General features: G+C 43.5%; 1 long non-coding RNA gene across 1 annotated transcript; it reads left to right on the plus strand.

Annotated features, from left to right (window-relative positions):
• Positions 1-803: 803 nt before the first annotated feature.
• LOC129825839 (uncharacterized) lies at positions 804-12,741 on the plus strand. Its single transcript, XR_008754952.1, has 3 exons — positions 804-1,068; positions 1,357-1,465; positions 12,171-12,741. It is a non-coding gene; the product is annotated as an uncharacterized LOC129825839 (long non-coding RNA).
• The last annotated feature ends 3,032 nt before the right edge of the window (positions 12,742-15,773 follow it).

Consider the following 15,773-nt stretch of genomic DNA (forward strand, 5'->3'; position numbering starts at 1 on the left):
AAGTCTCCAATTGGATGGAAACCCAGCTACTGTAGCTATTATTGGTTAATCTGTTTCATTCCAAGTTCATTTGAATAAATAATATGGAATTGGCCCTGATGTTTAGTATAATTTGACTTGAGTACATCTGACAGTATTAGTGCTCACCAGACCAGAGACAATCCCTTAGTCAAACCTGACAGCTTAATTATTGTGAAAGCATAAACACCAACACAATACTCTCCATGACAATTAAACAGTACCGTTCACATGATTTAGAAGAGTTGTTGCTTAAATTCACATGAGAACCAGGATTTTATCAACATGCATAATTATTGCCCTACTGTACACACTTAGAATAACATGTTCCCAAGAGCCTTCTTTAACATAGGATAACCCTTTCTGGTTCCAGGTAGAATACTTTTTGGTTCCAGGGTTTTACATGCAACCAAAACGGGTTCTTTAAAGGGTTCTCATATGGGGACAGCCAAAGAACCCTTTTAGGTTCTAGATAGCACTTATTTTCTAAGAGTGTAGGGTTCTACCTTTGGCCGTCTCTTATCAAGTGGACTTTGTCTTAAACACAACACATACAAAATAGGCTACCTGTCAAAATAAACAAACAAGTTGCCCTTGACATTTCCCCCTTTTTAATATGTAATGATGACTGATAAAATCTCTGGTTTAATGTGTTACACAGCTGGAGAGACAAGGTCAGTGTCTCAAATATCTCCCTATTCCCTATATAGTGCCCTACTTTTGACCGTTTTTGACCACTTTAAAGGGAGTGTTGTTTGGGAACAAACTAAGGTATACTTTATGTCCCAGAGTAGAGTCCCATTCAGTCCTACTGTGTGAGAGCAACAAGAGGAAGATGGAGCATTTTCTAACTGTTCTGCTGCTCACTGTAGCGACCCTGATAATCACCACAACAGGTCAACCCCAGTACAACACACTGAGCCAGGAGGAGAAGAAATACGTGGACATGGCTATCATACATGCCAACGAGCAATACAAGACGAGGGGAGAACACATGAATTACTACTATTAATTAAAGCTACAGTCCGGGATTTGGAAAGGTGTTCAATGGTAATTTGAGAGGGTTTTCTTCTGCCTAACCCCATCCCTCATTTGTATTCCAAAACAAGTGGCGGGGACCTACTTTCATTGTTTTTCATATCCCAGAGTGGAGCTTTATTACATGGTTTTACACCATTGTCCTCCATCAGGTGATAATTACCAAACATTTTGGAATGTGTTTACTTACAGAAACCATGTATTTACAGGAATATAACACAAGTTTAACTAAAGTGACGCTATCATTTATCTCTGTATTTGTCGGTCTCTTTCAAATGACCTTTCTACTGTCTGTTACAGATCAAACCACACCTTATTCAACATGTTCCTGAAGTCAACAACTTGTACCATGGCCAACGTAGCAAGTGAACACAAACATCGCCCTGAATGCAGTTTTAAATCCAGCAGGGTAAGTAACAAAAACAGATTATTCTTGAAAGAGGTAATCCCTGTATACTCTGGGGTTGTAAATAAATACTTTGAGATTGAGTCCTGTATACTCTGGGGTTGTAAATAAATACTTTGAGATTGAGTCCTGTATACTCTGGGGTTGTAAATAAATACTTTGAGATTGAGTCCTGTATACTCTGGGGTTGTAAATAAATACTTTGAGATTGAGTCCTGTATACTCTGGGGTTGTAAATACATACTTTGAGATTGAGTTCTGTATACTCTGGGGTTGTAAATAAATACTTTGAGATTGAGTCCTGTATACTCTGGGGTTGTAAATAAATACTTTGAGAATGAGTCCTGTATACTCTGGGGTTGTAAATAAATACTTTGAGATTGAGTCCTGTATACTCTGGGGTTGTAAATAAATACTTTGAGATTGAGTCCTGTATACTCTGGGGTTGTAAATAAATACTTTGAGAATGAGTCCTGTATACTCTGGGGTTGTAAATAAATACTTTGAGAATGAGTCCTGTATACTCTGGGGTTGTAAATAAATACTTTGAGATTGAGTCCTGTATACTCTGGGGTTGTAAATAAATACTTTGAGATTGAGTCCTGTATACTCTGGGGTTGTAAATAAATACTTTGGGATTGACTCCTGTAAAAACACAATTTCAAATATTTCTACATTAGACCGAATCGAGGCGGTCAGTCACATTTGAACTTGCTTTGACAGTAGGCCTACAGTAGATGTGTTCTTAAAGGCAGTGTCTCCCTGTTCATCAGAATTCATGACCACAGAGTAGATTAGATCATCTGAGAATTTACAGCACAGAATGAAGCCCTTGATAAGGAACTAGCTGTATGATTTCTCTAATACCTTTCTGGAGACCAAATTGGGAAATAACCTATCTATCTGGAGGATTCTGTGGAGTAGTCCTAGAGAGAGGGAATGGGATACTCTCAAAGGCAAACAACTTATAAAGCAAACTACCTTTTCTACTATGTCATAAGTTTTGAGGATCAATACAACACATTATGATAGTCTTTTGATCACTGTGAAAATAACAATCAAGATTTTTTAATAAAAAACAACTATTTGAACTTGATTGATGTGTCTCTGCTTGAAAAAAAGCTTGTTCTCCGTCTCCATATCTAGAGACAGAGACACATGTGGGCCGAGTTGCCTTGTTGTGTTTGCCCACATTCACCCAGAGAGAAAACGAGTGCAATAAAGAGAAGAAATGGACTGGTTGATTTCATGTCTTGCTGTGTGAAGACAGTACGAGGCAGGCAAACAGCGACGCTGGTCCATTGTAGCACAAGCATGGTTGTTAAAGAAGAAACATATCACCAACTAAGCTTGAACCTCAACACGCTGATGGACATCTAAACATATTCAGTTGTTCGCAGCAGTACCCTTGGCTTTAGAGACTGAACTGCGGAAATCCAAGATCCACATCCATTTTCATACTTAAGATGCTCTGGGGCAAACAAAGAAAGAGAAGAGAGAGGGAAAGCTAAAGACAGATAGACACTTCTTCTTGTCTCTCAAAGGCTTGTTTTGTTCTGTGTAAAAGGAGGAACAATTACCATTTGTACTTCAAAGCCGCTGTGTGCAGCAGTCAGGGCTTCTTACTCTGAGGGCACTTTGGCGTCAAATTACAGTCATGCTATAGAGGAAAGAGTATAGACAACTTAGTTAGATAATAGCTTCCAGTATAGTACGGAGGCATCCGTAGTATTTGTAAATCAACTGCATTTCACATCGATTCATAGACTCATTCATAGCACATACACTGTACAGAACTACCGCAACTTTAACATCCAAAACTCAATCAGAAATTGAATTCCTAACATTAGTCTGGCGTCAAAACAGAATTAAAGCTGAATAATTTCAATACATTAGGTTTAATTATGATTTATGGTGAGTGTCTACAGTATGTCCAAGGTTATAATCCCCTGAGGCTGAACATACCCACTAAAACATACTGTCAAATGTCACTCTAATCCCTTTGGGCCATAGTCAAAAGTAAGGCACTATATAGGGAATAGGGTGCGATTTGGTACAAAGACATTGTGTTTTAATGGGTCTGTTCTGCCACAAGGGATTATAACCTCCAGGCTTGACCCTGGACCAGTTATCAAGGTCAATCATCACACAACATTTAACCGATAGAAGAGCATGGTCACTGACTACACAGACACTCACACATATTTACACTGACTCCCCAAAACACACACATACACAGAAACGCTACCTACGCCCACACGCTTTCATAGTCACCACATACGCTGCTGCTGCTACTGTCTATTAACTATCTTGTTTCCTAGTCACTTTACCCCTACTTCCTGTATATACTGAGGTACTGGTATGGCTCTGTGCATAACCACCAGAGCTATGCATTTAGTTGGACAAACTTTCAGAATGTTTAATACTGTTCTAATTCTAGACATTCAGTATCATAGCATTATTTACATCATGGCTGCGATAGAATATTGTAGTGTCATGTTAATGAGGCTCCAACATGGCTGCTATAGAATATTGTAGTGTCATGTTAATGGGACTCCAACATGGCTGCTATAGAATGTTGTAGTGTCATGTTAATGGGGCTCCAACATGGCTGCTATAGAATGTTGTAGTGTCATGTTAATGGGGCTCCAACATGGCTGCTATAGAATGTTGTAGTGTCATGTTAATGAGGCTCCAACATGGCTGCTATAGAATATTGTAGTGTCATGTTAATGGGACTCCAACATGGCTGCTATAGAATATTGTAGTGTCATGTTAATGGGACTCCAACATGGCTGCTATAGAATGTTGTAGTGTCATGTTAATGGGGCTCCAACATGGCTGCTATAGAATGTTGTAGTGTCATGTTAATGGGGCTCCAACATGGCTGCTATAGAATGTTGTAGTGTCATGTTAATGGGGCTCCAACATGGCTGTTGTAGAATGTTGTAGTGTCATGTTAATGAGCTCCAACATGGCTGCTATAGAATATTGTAGTGTCATGTTAATGGGACTCCAACATGGCTGCTATAGAATGTTGTAGTGTCATGTTAATGGGGCTCCAACATGGCTGTTATAGAATGTTGTGGTGTCATGTTAATGGGGCTCCAACATGGCTGTTATAGAATGTTGTAGTGTCATGTTAATGAGGCTCAAACATGGCTGTTATAGAATGTTGTAGTGTAATGTTAATGGGGCTCCAACATGGCTGTTATAGAATGTTGTAGTGTCATGTTAATGGGGCTCCAACATGGCTGCTATAGAATGTTGTAGTGTCATGTTAATGAGGCTCCAACATGGCTGTTATAGAATGTTGTAGTGTCATGTTAATGGGGCTCCAACATGGCTGCTATAGAATGTTGTAGTGTCATGTTAATGGGGCTCCAACATGGCTGCTATAGAATGTTGTAGTGTCATGTTAATGGGGCTCCAACATGGCTGTTATAGAATGTTGTAGTGTCATGTTAATGGGGCTCCAACATGGCTGCTATAGAATGTTGTAGTGTCATGTTAATGGGGCTCCAACATGGCTGCTCTAGAATGTTGTGTGTCATGTTAATGAGGCTCCAACATGGCTGTTATAGAATGTTTTAGTGTCATGTTAATGGGGCTCCAACATGGCTGTTATAGAATGTTGTAGTGTCATGTTAATGGGGCTCCAACATGGCTGTTATAGAATGTTTTAGTGTCATGTTAATGGGGCTCCAACATGGCTGTTATAGAATGTTGTAGTGTCATGTTAATGGGGCTCCAACATGGCTGTTATAGAATGTTTTAGTGTCATGTTAATGGGGCTCCAACATGGCTGTTATAGAATGTTGTAGTGTCATGTTAATGGGGCCCAAACATGCCTGCTATAGAATGTTGTAGTGTCATGTTAATGAGGCTCCAACATGGCTGCTATAGAATGTTGTAGTGTCATGTTAATGGGGCTCCAACATGGCTGTTATAGAATGTTGTAGTGTCATGTTAATGAGCTCCAACATGGCTGTTATAGAATGTCGTAGTGTCATGTTAATGGGGCTCCAACATGGCTGTTATAGAATGTTGTAGTGTCATGTTAATGGGGCTCCAACATGGCTGTTATAGAATGTTGTAGTGTCATGTTAATGGGACTCCAACATGGCTGTTGTAGAATGTTGTAGTGTCATGTTAATGAGGCTCAAACATGGCTGTTATAGAATGTTGTAGTGTAATGTTAATGGGGCTCCAACATGGCTGTTATAGAATGTTGTAGTGTCATGTTAATGGGGCTCCAACATGGCTGTTATAGAATGTTGTAGTGTCATGTTAATGGGGCTCCAACATGGCTGTTGTAGAATGTTGTAGTGTCATGTTAATGAGGCTCAAACATGGCTGTTATAGAATGTTGTAGTGTAATGTTAATGGGGCTCCAACATGGCTGTTATAGAATGTTGTAGTGTCATGTTAATGGGGCTCCAACATGGCTGTTATAGAATGTTGTAGTGTCATGTTAATGGGGCTCCAACATGGCTGTTATAGAATGTTGTAGTGTCATGTTAATGGGACTCCAACATGGCTGCTATAGAATGTTGTAGTGTCATGTTAATGGGGCTCCAACATGGCTGCTATAGAACGTGGTAGTGTCATGTTAATGGGGCTCCAACATGGCTGTTATAGAATGTTTTAGTGTCATGTTAATGGGGCTCCAACATGGCTGTTATAGAATGTTGTAGTGTCATGTTAATGAGCTCCAACATGGCTGTTATAGAATGTTGTAGTGTCATGTTAATGAGGCTCCAACATGGCTGCTATAGAATGTTGTAGTGTCATGTTAATGGGGCTCCAACATGGCTGCTATAGAATGTTGTGTGTCATGTTAATGAGGCTCCAACATGGCTGCTATAGAATGTTGTAGTGTCATGTTAATGGGGCTCCAACATGGCTGCTATAGAATGTTGTAGTGTCATGTGAATATATCATAATGGGCTTAACTAGTCAGATAATAAGTTGCATGGACTCACTCTGTGTGCAATAATGGTGTTTAACATTATTTATTTATAAACTTCTACCTCATCTCTGTACCCCACACATGCAATTATCTGTAAGGTCCCTCAGTTGAGCAGTGCATTTCAAACACAGATTAAAATCAAATCAAAGTTTATTTGTCACGTGCGCCGAATACAACAGGTGTAGACCTTACAGTGAAATGCTTACTTACAGGCTCTAACCAATGGTGCGGGGGAAAAAGAACAACAAAAAAACATTTAAAAAAAAAGTTGTGTGTGTGTGTGTGTGTGTGTGTGTGTGTGTGTGTGTGTGTGTGTGTGTATAGGTAGGTAATGAAATAAAACAACAGTAAAAAGACATTTGAAAAAAGAGTAGCAAGGCTATATACAGACACCTGTTAGTCAGGCTTATTGAGGTAGTATGTACATGTAGGTATGGTTAAAGTGACTATGCATATATGATGAACAGAGAGTAGCAGAAGCGTAAAAAGAGCGGTTGGCGGGTGGTGGGACACAATGCAGATAGCCCGGTTAGCCAATGTGCGGGAACACTGGTTGGTCGGGCCAATTGAGGTAGTATGTACATGAATGTATAGTTAAAGTGACTATGCATATAAGATAAACAGAGATTAGCTGCAGGGTAAAAGAGGGGTTGGGGGGGGAACACAATGCAAATAGTCCGGGTAACCATTTGGTTACCTGTTCAGGAGTCTTATGGCTTGGGGGTAAAAACTGTTGAGAAGCCTTTTTTTCCTAGCCTTGGCACTCCGGTACAGCTTGCCATGCGATAGTAGAGAGAACAGTCTATGACCGGGGTGGCTGGGGTCTTTGACAAATTTTTGGGCCTTCCTCTGACACCGTCTGGTGTAGAGGTCCTGGATGGCAGGCAGCTTTGCCACAGGGATGTACTGGGCCGTACACACTACCCTCTGAATTGCCTTGCGGTCGGAGGATGAGCAATTGCCGTACCAGACAGTGATACAACCGGTCAGGATGCTCTCGATGTTGCAGCTGTAGAACCTTTTGATGATCTCAGGACCCATGCCAAACCGTTTTAGTTTCCTGAGGGGGAATAGGCTTTGTCGTGCCCTCTTCACGACTGTCTTGGTGTGTTTGGACCAATCTAGTTTGTTGTTGATGTGGACACCAAGGAATTTGAAGCTCTCAACATGCTCCACTACAGCCCCGTCGATGAGAATGGGGACGTGCTCGTTGCTCCTTTTCCTGTAGTCTACAATCATCTCCTTAGTCTTGGTTACTGTTACGCACGCCTCTGAGAAGAGGGAACGCAACTCCCTGCTACAACTCAACTCTCTGAAGTGCAAGAGGTATGGACTGTAGGTGCGAGCAAGGATGACACAACAGCAGATTTTACCGTTTACTTGGATTTATTTTCTTACACGGTAATATGGGGAAAAGGGGCTGGACGGAACCAAAGCAAAGAAAGTAAATATCAAAGTTCCCCCTCTCCTATCTAACCTGCCTACCCACTTAACTTACCTAACTTAGCACCGTCTGGTGCCCTAACCAAAATACAGGGGGTGGTCCGCCCAGGTCTTACCTAGTGTGCCTAGACAGTAAATATGCTACGGGTATATGTATGCCCGCGGGCCTCTTGCCTAAGCACTCCCAAAGTGCCTTCTCCTTCCCCCCTGGGAACACATGAAACAGAGTAATTATTAATGATTTCACAAACACTCAAACACAGGACATAGAAAAACTGCTACCAACAACAACAGTACATACCACACTTTCTGATACACAACCCACACTATATCACAATCTAATTTTTCTCTCTCAATCTCCAAATCTCTACTCCAAATCTCATCTCCTCTCTCTCCCCTCTCAATTTTTTCTCTCTTTGGCAGAACACTGGCTTTTATCTTCAGGTGGCAATGGTGATTAGAGTCAGCTGCTTCTTGACGAGGGGGCGGGGTAAGCTCCAATCACCAATTAGCCTGGGGTTGACCAATCAGCTGGTTGGGGAGTACTTCAGGAAGCCATCTCCTGAAACACACACTCTAAAATACAAAACAGAACACAGAAACTGGGGAACGTAACAGTTACGTTGAGGGATAGGTTGTTATTCTAGCACCACCCGGCCAGGTCTCTGACCTCCTCCCTATAGGCTGTCTCGTTGTTGTCGGTGATCAGGCCTACCACTGTTGTGTCGTCAGCAAACTTAATGATGGTGTTGGAGTCATGCCCGGCCATGCAGTCGTGGATGAACAGGGAGTACAGGAGGGGACTGAGCACGCACCCCGGGGGAGCTCCAGTGTTGAGGATTAGCGTGGCAGACGTATTGTTTCCTACCCTCACCACCTGGGGGCGGCCTGTCAGGAAGTCCAGGATCCAGTTGCAAAGGGAGGTGTTTAGTCCCAGGTTCCTTAGCTTAGTGATGAGCTTTGAGGGTACTATGGTGTTGAACGCTGAGCTGTAGTCAATGAACAGCATTCTCACATAGGAGTTCCTTTTGTCCAGGTGGGTAAGGGCAGTGTGGAGTGAAATAGAGATTGCATCATCTGTGGATCTGTTTGGGCGGTATGCAAATTGGAGTGGGTCTAGGGTTTCTGGGATAATGGTGTTGATGTGAGCCATTACCAGCCTTTCAAAGCACTTCATGGCTACGGACGTGAGTGCTACGGGTCTGTAGTCATTTAGGCAGGTTGCCTTTGTGTTCTTGGGCACAGGGACTACAGACTCAATCAGGGACATGTTGAAAATGTGAAGACACCTGCCAGTTGGTCAGCACATGCCCGGAGCAAACGTCCTGGTAATCCGTCTGGCCCCGCAGCCTTGTGTATGTTGACCTGTTTAAAGGTCCTACTCACGTCGGCTACGGAGAGCGTGATCACACAGTTGTCCGGAACAGCTGATGCTCTCATGCATGTCTCAGTGTTATTTGCCTCGAAGCGAGCATAGAAGTGATTTAGCTCATCTGGTAGGCTTGTGTCACTGGGAAGCTCGCGGCTGTGCTTCCCTTTGTAGTCTGTAATAGTTTGCAAGCCCTGCCACATCTGACGAGCGTCGGAGCCGGTGTAGTATGATTCAATCTTAGCCCTGTTTTCACGCTTCGCCTGTTTGATGGTTCGTCGCAGGGTATAGCGGGATTTCTTGTAAGCTTTCGGGTTAGAGTCTCGCACCTTGAAAGCGGCAGCTCTACCCTTTAGCTCAGTGCGAATGTTGCCTGTAATCCATGGCTTCGGGTTGGGGTATGTACGTACAGTCACTGTGGGGACGACGTCCTCAATGCACTTATTGATAAAGCCAGTGACTGATGTGGTGTACTCCTCAATGTCATCGGAAGAATCCAGGAACATGTTCCAGTCTGTGATAGCAAAGCAGTCCCGTAGGTAACATGTTGATAGAGATTTGGTAGAACTGATTTAAGTTTCCCTGCATTAAAGTCTCCGGCCACTAGGAGCGCCGCCTCTGGGTGAGTGGTTTCCTGTTTGCTTATTTCCTTATACAGCTGACTGAGTGCGTTCTTAGTGCCAGCATCTGTCTGTGGTGGTAAATAAATAGCCACGAAAAGTATAGCTGAGAACTCTCTAGGCAAGTAGTGTGGCCTGCAGTTTATCCCAATTTACTCTACTTCAGGCAAGCAAAATCTAGAGACTCCCTTAGATTTCGTGTACCAGCTGTTGTTTACAAATATGCATAGACCACCCCCCCTCGTCTTACCGGAGTGTGCTGTTCTATCCTGCCGGTGCAGCGTGTACCCCGCTAGCTGAATATCCATGTCGTCATTCAGCCACAATTCCGTGAAGCATAGGATATTACAGTTTTTGATGTCCCGTTGGTAGGATATTCGTGATCTTATCTCGTCTAGTTTATTGTCCAATGATTGCACGTTGGCGAGTAATATTGACGTAACGGCAGCTTTCCTAGTTGTCTTCAGCTGGTCCGGATGAGGCATCCGGCTCTTCTTCCTCTGCGTCGCTTCCTTTTGTGAATAATTGGGATCTCTGCCCTGTGGGGTGTTTGGAGAATATTGTGTAAGTCCTGCTTGTTGTTGTTGTTGTTGAAGAAATCTTCGTCTAATCCTAGTTGAGTGATCACTGTCCTGATATCCAGAAGTTATTTTCTTCCGTAAGATACGGTTGCAGAAACATTATGTACAAACTAATTTACAAATATCGCAAAAAAAACACATAGTAGCACAATTGTTTAGGAGACCGTAAAACGGCGCCCATCTCCTCCGGCGCCATTTTAGTGATTCAACCACAAAGACCTGAGAGGTTTTTCCATGCCTCACAAAGAAGGGCACCTATTGGAAGATGGGTTAAAATAAAAAAGAAGCATACATTAAAAGTCCTTTTGAGAATAGTGAAGTTATTAATTACACTTTGGATGGTGTATTAATACACCCAGTCACTAAAAAATACTCAGTTGCCGGAGAGGAAGGAAACCGCTCAGGGATTTCACCATGAGGTCATTGATGACTTTAAAACAGTTACAGAGTGTCACGCCCTGATCTGTTTCACCTGTCTTTGTGCTTGTCTCCAACCCCCTCCAGGTTTCGCCAATCTTCCCCTGGGTACTTATACCTGTGTCCTCTGTTTGTCTGTTGCCAGTTCGTCTTGTTTGTCAAGTCAACCAGTGTTTTTGCCTCAGCTCCTGCTTTTCCCAGTCTCGCTTTTTTTCGCGCTCCTGGTTTTGACCCTGTCCTGAATGTGAGCCCACCTGCCTGACCACTCTGCCTATCCTGACCCTGAGCCCGCCTGCCATTCAGTACCGTTGCCCCACCTCTGGATTACTTACCCCTGCCTGCCTTGACCTGTCCATTGCCTGCCCCTGTTGGATTATTAAACCATAGTTTATTCGACGTTGTCTGCATCTGGGTCTTACCTTCATACCTGATACAGAGTTTAATGGCTGTGATAGGAGAAAACAACATTGTAGTTACTCCACAATACTAACCTAATTGACAGAGTGAAAAGAAGATAGCCTGTACAGAAAAAAAATATTCCCAAACACGCATCCTGTTTGCAACAAGGAAATAAAGTAATACTGCCAAAAAATGGCAAAGCAATTAACTTGTCCTGAATACAATGCGTAATGTTCCTGGAAAATCCAATAAATCCAATAATGTTCCAATAAAATCCATTGCTTAGTAACACTTTCCATATTTTCAAGCATAGTGGTGGCTGCGTCATGTTTTGGGTATGCTTGTAATCATTAAGGACTGGGGTATTTTTCAGGATAAGAAACAAACAGAATGGAGCTAAGCACAGGCAAAATCCTAAAGGAATACCTGGTTCAGTTTGCTTTCCACCAGACACTGGGAGATAAATTGACCTTTCAGTAGAACAAAACCTAAAACACAAGGTTGAATCTACACTGGAGTTGCTTACCAAGAAGGCAGGGAATGCGTCACATCTGCTCCTGCAACACCCTCTAGTGCTCATCTGGTGTCTCCTTGATCTGCCGCCACTCCCCCAGTGCTCTCTCCCTCTCCCTCTGTGTGTGTGTGTGTGTGTATGTGTGTGTGTGTGTGTGTGTGTGTGTGTGTGTGCGCGCGTGTGATTGTGTGGGCAGAGACAGGTGTGCTGGAGTCAGAGCAGATTCCCACCAGCTGCAACCTTTTCCATAATCAAGACCTCTACAAATACTCAGTCCTGCCACTTCCACACTGCCAGATCGTAATCTCTGCTCAGTCAGTCCATGTTTCTAGCTGTTTGTTCCTGTTGTGCCTGTTTTCCCTTGCCTGACGCTGTTTTTCTCTCCACTTACAGTTCTGCCCGCTCTGACTCTGGTCCTTGTCTCCAGTCCGACTTCTTGTCAGTCCCGCTACACTGTCCTGGATTCCCCACTCTACGCTTCCTTGGTTTCCCCTCCGGACCTGCTTACCCTGTCCCCACACCTCTCACTCCAGCCTCAGCCTCTGCACCTAGTTTCCACCAACCCACCCGAGCTTCCCCTGGCCTGCACTCAATCTTCCCACCGTTTTTAAATAAATACCTTGGTTACTTCATCCCAGTCTCCTCGTCTGAGTTTGCTCTTGGGTTCACCTGTTCCGCTCTGCATGACAGAATGTTCCGGAGTGGCCAATTTACAGTTTTGACTTACGTAAATCTACTTGAAAATCTATGGCAAAACCTGAAAATGTCTGTCTATTAATGATCAACAACAAATTTGACAGATGTTGAAGAATTTTGAAAATAATAATGGGCAAATGTTGCACAATCCAGGTGTGGAAAGCTCTTAGAGACTTCCCATAAACAGCTGTAATCGCTGCCAATAGTACTTCTACAAAGTACTGACTCAGAGGTGTGAATACTTATGTAAATTCAATATTTCTGTATATCATTTTCAATACATTTGCAAAAATTAAAAAAACATGTTTTCACTTTGTCCTTCTGGGGTCTTGTTTGTAAATGGATGATACAAAACATGTATTTAATCCATTTTGCATCATTGTGTGTAGATGGATGATACATTTTTGTTGTTGATTTAATCTCTTTTGAATTCAGGCTGTAACACAACAAAATGTGGAATAATTCAAAGTGTATGACTACTTTCTGAAGACACTGTATGTACAGTACATAGCTACCTCACTTACCTTGTACCCCTGCACATCGATTCGGTACTGGTACTCCCTGTATATAGCCAGGTTATTACCTCATACCCCTGGACATCGACTCGGTACTGGTTCTCCCTGTATACAGCCATGTTATTACCTCATACCCCTGCACATCGATTCGGTACTGGTTCTCCCTGTATACAGCCATGTTATTACCTCATACCCCTGCACATCGATTCGGTACTGGTTCCCCCTGTATACAGCCATGTTATTACCTCATACCCCTGCACATCGACTCGGTACTGGTTCTCCCTGTATACAGCCATGTTATTACCTCATACCCCTGCACATCGACTCGGTACTGGTTCTCCCTGTATACAGCCAGGTTATTACCTCATACCCCTGCACATCGATTCGGTACTGGTTCTCCCTGTATATAGCCAGGTTATTACCTCATACCCCTGCACATCGACTCAGTACTGGTTCTCCCTGTATATAGCCAGGTTATTACCTCATACCCCTGCACATCGATTCGGTACTGGTTCTCCCTGTATATAGCCAGGTTATTACCTCATACCCCTGCACATCGACTCGGTACTGGTTCTCCCTGTATACAGCCAGGTTATTACCTCATACCCCTGCACATCGACTCAGTACTGGTTCTCCCTGTATATAGCCAGGTTATTACCTCATACCCCTGCACATCGATTCGGTACTGGTTCTCCCTGTATATAGCCAGGTTATTACCTCATACCCCTGCACATCGACTCGGTACTGGTTCTCCCTGTATACAGCCAGGTTATTACCTCATACCCCTGCACATCGACTCAGTACTGGTTCTCCCTGTATATAGCCAGGTTATTACCTCATACCCCTGCACATCGATTCGGTACTGGTTCTCCCTGTATATAGCCAGGTTATTACCTCATACCCCTGCACATCGACTCAGTACTGGTTCTCCCTGTATATAGCCAGGTTATTACCTCATACCCCTGCACATCGATTCGGTACTGGTTCTCCCTGTATATAGCCAGGTTATTACCTCATACCCCTGCACATCGACTCGGTACTGGTACTCCCTGTATATAGCCATGTACATTTTTTAAAACTTTTTTTATTCGTTATTCACTGTGTATAAATTCCTCGTGTCACTATTTCTGTTATTTAAAATACATATGTTAATCCTTAACTCTGCATTGTTGTAAATGTAAGCATTTCACTATTATTCTACAATTGTTTACGAAGCATGTGGCAAATAAAATGTTATATGTATGTAACTGGTGAGGCGTGTGTGTGTGTGTGTGTGTGTGTGTGTGTGTGTGTGTGTGTGTGTGTGTGTGTGTGTGTGTGTGTGTGTCTTTCACAGGTGGTGATAATTCTAAAGCAATGCTTTCGCCACCTTGGTTCAACATGCCAATATAGCATTTGGTCATGCATGCTCTTTCAACAGACTGTGAGCACTCAACTTAATCCCTGAAATTATTTAATTAATAATTGAATGGAAATGTTACTAAGCCATTACAAATAAATACTGTGGGGACCTCACAAAAATGAAACATGTTAAAATCAAACACTGCTGTTAATAGGTAATGATGCTAAGATCCATACCAGTGGTACACTCTCTCTCTCTACCTCTCTCTCTCTCTCTCTCTCTCTCTCTCTCTCTCTCTCTCTCTCTCTCTCTCTCTCTCTCTCTCTCTCTCTCTCTCTCTCTCTCTCTCTCTCTCTCTCTCTCTCTCTCTCTCTCTCTCTCTCTCTCTCTCTCTCTCTCTCTCTCTCTCTCTCTCTCTCTCTCTCTCTCTCTCTCTCTCTCTCTCTCTCTCTCTCTCTCTCTCTCTCTCTCTCCTCTCTCTCTCTCTCTCTCTCTCTCTCTCTCATAGAGCTTTGGTCAAAAGTCGTGTACTTTAATAGGGAATAGGATAGGATGCCATTTAGGATTCACATATTGACAGATCCTCCCAGGTGTTGGGGCTGTGGGAATCAATGTGTGGGTAGATAGAGTGGCGTGTGGTCCTGTCTTGACTGGCCAACGACGGCCTGTCTTGACTGACACACGACAGCCTGTCTTGATTGGCCAACGACAGCCTGTCTTGACTGGCCAACGACAGCCTGTCTTGACTGGCAAACGACAGCCTGTCTTGACTGGCCAACGACAGCCTGTCTTGACTGGCCAACGACAGCCTGTCTTGACTGACAAACGACAGCCTGTCTTGACTGGCAAACGACAGCCTGTCTTGACTGGCCAACGACAGCCTGTCTTGACTGGCAAACGACAGCCTGTCTTGACTGGCAAACGACAGCCTGTCTTGACTGGCCAACGACGGCCTGTCTTGACTGACAAACATCAGCCTGTCTTGACTGACAAACATCAGCCTGTCTTGACTGGCAAACGACGGCCTGTCTTGACTGGCAAACGACGGCCTGTCTTGACTGACAAACATCAGCCTGTCTTGACTGACAAACATCAGCCTGTCTTGACTGGCAAACGACGGCCTGTCTTGACTGGCAAACGACAGCCTGTCTTGACTGGCAAATGACTGCCTGTCTTGACTGGCCAACGACAGCCTGTCTTGACTGGCAAACGACAGCCTGTCTTGACTGGCCAACGACAGCCTGTCTTGACTGGCCAACGACAGCCTGTCTTGACTGGCCAACGACAGCCAGTCTTGACTGGCAAACATCAGCCTGTCTTGACTGGCAAACACCAGCCTGTCTTGACTGGCAAACACCAGCCTGTCTTGACTGGCCAACGACAGCCTGTCTTGACTGGCAAACACCAGCCTGTCTTGACTGGCAAACATCAGCCTGTCTTGAC

The sequence above is a fragment of the Salvelinus fontinalis genome, chromosome 28 (assembly GCF_029448725.1).
Source record: "Salvelinus fontinalis isolate EN_2023a chromosome 28, ASM2944872v1, whole genome shotgun sequence".
Taxonomy (NCBI): Eukaryota; Metazoa; Chordata; class Actinopteri; order Salmoniformes; family Salmonidae; genus Salvelinus; species Salvelinus fontinalis.